Genomic DNA, 4,095 nt, shown 5'->3' on the forward strand with positions numbered 1-4,095 from the left:
AGACAGAATCTTGCTCTGTCACCCAGGCTGGAGTGAAGAGGTATGATCTCAGCTCACAGCAACCTCTGCCTCCCGGGTTCAAGTGACTCTCTTTCCTCATCCTCCCAAGTAGCTGGGATTACAGGCACTCGCCACCACACCCTGCTAATTTTTGTATGGTGGGCCCAGGGACCAAGGCTTGCAAGCCTGACCATGGGCAGAAATGCCCCTTGCAAACTCCCTGAGCCCCAGGATCAGAGTTCCTGGGCCGTTCCGCGTTAGCCCCATGTCTGCCTTTGCCAGGACAGGACACTGCCTGCTTCCCCTGCATTCAGGTACCATGGAATCAAACTTGCAAGAGAAAATGAGACCCATGGCCAGGCGTGGTGGCTCATGCCTGTAATTTCAGCACTTTGGGAGGCTGAGGTGGGTGGATCCACTGAGGTCAGGAGATCGAGACCAGCCTGGCCAACATGGCGAAACCCCATCTCTACTAAAAATACAAAAACTAGCCAGGCATGGTGATGCGAGCCTGTAATCCCAGATACTCGGGAGGCTGAGGCAGGAGAATCGCTTGTACACAGGAGGCGGAGGTTGCAGTGAGCCGAGATCGTGCCACCGCACTTCAGCCGGGGTGAGGGAGCAAGAAAGAAAGAAAGAAAAAAGAAAACGAGACCCAACCATCTGGGCCAAACAAGCAAATTCAATCAACAAATGAAGCCCCATGATCCTCTTTGGAGAGGGCAAGGCAGCCTGTGTGCACTGAATGGCAGGGCTCTGCAGGAACAGGGAGGGGTTGGCGCTCACCGCACCAGCTACGTGCCAGGCTCTGGGCCCAGAGTGTCCTCTGCTCAGAACCTCACAGTGACTACAGGAGGGGAGACATCCCACACAGTCGGGAAGCCTAGGCTCAGAGAGGTAGAAGAGCTCACCCAAGTCACACAGTGTGGCCAGGCAGATTCTGGTTCCTCCCCAGGCACCAGTCCCTCCCTAGGTCCTGGTCCCGTCGGCCCTGACCAGTTAAGCTGCCTCACTGGACGCCTCCACTCTCATTCCAGATCCCTCGTCCTGAAGACCAGAGAGGCGCGCCCCAGGCCAGGCTTCTGGGACTGGGGCCCCAAGCCACAGGTGGCCTCCTGGAGCTTCATCCCCCAGGATGCCCTAGGCCAGAGAGGTGCGGTAAAGTCTTCCTGGGACTGCAGGCAGCAGCTGGAGGCAGGCCTAGGACAGGAGGAGCCTCCTGGCCCGGCTCCAGGAGCTGTCAGCTGGAAGGAGCACTTCATTACAGGCTGGGCTGCTGTGAACGAGGTTGCGGGGGAGGGAGACCCAAGGGACCCGAAGTCCGCTTACAGTCCCCCTTCCAGCCGGCTCCAAACCCCTCCATGCAGCTGGGCATCCCAGGCCCTGCTCGAGCCCATGAGGTGCCTCCGCACCCAACCCATCCCTGGAAGCACCAGCCATACCCAGTCATGCCCATGCATCTGTAAAGTGTAAGGACTAGTGTTGCCTCCTCCAGGAAGCCTTCCCTGATTGCTGCATGGTAGGAGTGACTCTGAGCACTCTGAGCACACATCATCTTACGGAATCCTCCCTGTGACCTCTGCGGGAGGCTCAAGGGAATGAAACCCAGAGAGGTGAAGGGAGCTGTCCAAGGCCACCCAGTGCAGAAGGCTTGAATCAGCTCCTCTCTGGGCCTGGCGACAGGGCTGGGTACTGAGGAGGACCTGGTAAGTGTTGTTGGAAGAATTCTGTCATAAGGGCTGGGTGAAGGGACTACTGTTGGGGACAGAGGGGCAGGGATGCTGCCCAGGGTGCAGCCCCCACCCTGTTGACCCCAGATGAAGGCAGGAAGGATGGCTAGATTCCTACAGATTCATCCAGTCCCTGAGCGCCTACATAATAGCTCCTGTTTTACGCCTTTGGCATTAACATGCCCATTTTACAGATGAGAAAACTGATGCCAGAGGGCCTGAGGCCAGTGCGAGTTTCCCAGCTGGGCTCCAAGGGAGCACAGAGCCAAGACCTGAACCCAGACCTGCCGGGGCCCCGAGCCACTGTCCTTCCCACGATCCCCTCCCACGATCCCCTGGTCAGCCAAGGATCCTAGCCTTACCTGGGCCTTACCTGGCTGTTAACCTGGGACTTTCCTGGGCTCCTTCTAAGGCCTCTCCCCGTGGCATCAGCGTCTGCCCGGCAGACACGCTACTCGGAGGAACCTTTGTACTCTCTATTTACAAGAGGAGGCTGTGAGCAAATTAGCAGGGTAACCAGGGAAAATGTTTGGCATCCGTGGGTGAGAGTTGGAGCCATCTGTTCCCAAGTGCTGAGAAAACACTGGAGCACTCCCTGGAGCCGTGGTGCCCGGCAGAGCTCCAGGAAGTGGCACCAAGCACCTGCAGGCTGTGCATCCTAGGGCAGGGCGCTCACCCTCTCTGGGCCTCAGTGTCTGGATCCGTAAAACCTGCGGGTCTGTCCAGTCTCGTGACTCCAGGCTGCTCCCTGTCTCCTTTGCCCTCCCGCCTCTCTGCTCCTGGGCTCCTCACAACCTTTCTGTGCCCCCCACCCTGAAACCAAGCCCTTCCCGGGAAGGAAGGCTGGCGGCCTCCACCGTGACGACAGCGCAGGCCTGCCCAGCACCGGCCTTGGGGGTTTATTTACCATTGGACTCATTTGTTTCCAAGCTGAAAATAGCTTTATTGTTCCCTCTAAAGACAAAGATAATGTTTCACCAATCCAGAAATGTATGCTGTAGAAAAGTAAACTGAGAGAGAGCGCCTCCCCGCCTACGCCAGGCACCTGTCCCTGAGAGCAGTGGCCCAGGCCCTGCCAAGCAGCTGGTCACATAGTGGGCCGTGCACAGGGTGGGATCCTTGACTGACTTATTTCAGAGACAGAGAGATAGAAAGGGGGTGCAGGGGCTGGGTGCATTGGCTCGTGCCCGTAATCCCACACTTTGGGAGGCCGAGGTGGGCGGATCACCTGAGGTCAGGAGTTAGACAGCAACCTGGCCAACATGGTGAAACCTGGCCTCTACTAAAAATACAAAAATTAGTCGGGCAGGTGCCTGTAATCCCAGCTACTCGGGAGGCTGAGGCAGGAGAATCGCTCGAACCTGGGAGGCGGAGGTTGGGGTGAGCCGAGATCGCACCACTGTACTCCGACCTGGGTGACACAGCCAGACTCTGTCTCAAGAAAAACAAAAACAAAAACAAAAGCAAGCGGTAGATGCGGGGGAGGGAGAGAGAGGGAGGGAGAGAGAGGGGGAGAGACAGAGGGAGATGGGAGAAAGGAGAGAGAAGTGCAGGGGGAGAAAGAGACAGAGACAGGGAAAAAGAGAATGACTCCTCCCCACCTAGGACCCCTCAGCTCCTCATCAGGGTCCCTGGGGGCCTCAGGGGTGGCTCCTTGGGGACAGGTGCCCTTTCCCCCACCTTGCTCTTCTCCCCTAGTCAGGACAGAAGAAAGGTTTCCAGTCTGAGTCTTACCCTCTGCTAACCACGTGTCCTAAGACAAGCGCCTTCCTCTTACCCAGCCTCCGTGGCCTCAGCTGTAACGTGGTGTAACCATGGCACAGGATTACTGTGAGTTACATGGACCACGTGTGACAGTCCCTGAGCCTGGGCTGGCGCTGAATTGGTGCCCAGCGGCCATTTGCCGTGGTCAATAGGATCAATAAAACGCCTGGGATATCTGGCCGCTTGGTAGAAACTGACCCACGCGGGGCCTGTGCCGGCAGCACTGGGCCTCTTGGTGAGGCTGGGGCGTATCACCTTGACCGTGAGTGGACGTGGATGTGGGCTCCTTCGCCGGAGGGAACAGCTCTGTGCTGCCCTGGAACTGCTCCCAGCAGCTCGAGAGAGCCGATTAGCACATTTTCAGGAAATATTGCGAGAAGGTTGTTAAACTCAGACACTGCTTATTTTATTTTACTTTATTTTATTATTTATTTATTTATTTATTTATTTATTTTTTGAGACGGAGTCTCGCTTTGTCGCCCAGACTGGAGTGCAGTGGTGCGATCTCAGCTCACTGCAAGCTCCGCATCCCGGGTTCCCGCCATTCTCCTGCCTCAGCCTCCCCAGTAGCTGGGACTACAGGCGCCCGCCACCTCGCCCG

General features: G+C 57.1%; 1 protein-coding gene across 1 annotated transcript in view; it reads right to left on the minus strand.

Annotated features, from left to right (window-relative positions):
* SLC29A4 (solute carrier family 29 (equilibrative nucleoside transporter), member 4) overlaps window positions 1–2,227 on the minus strand; it is a 42,868-nt gene extending 40,641 nt beyond the window's left edge. Inside the window, exon 1 of the mRNA XM_011996253.1 lies at window positions 2,104–2,227. The gene's annotated coding sequence lies outside the window, so the exon portion shown is untranslated. The remainder of the gene's footprint in view (window positions 1–2,103) is intronic.
* Window positions 2,228–4,095: the final 1,868 nt, after the last annotated feature.

The sequence above is a fragment of the Mandrillus leucophaeus genome, unplaced genomic scaffold (genome assembly GCF_000951045.1).
Source record: "Mandrillus leucophaeus isolate KB7577 unplaced genomic scaffold, Mleu.le_1.0 Scaffold506, whole genome shotgun sequence".
Lineage (NCBI taxonomy): Eukaryota > Metazoa > Chordata > Mammalia > Primates > Cercopithecidae > Mandrillus > Mandrillus leucophaeus.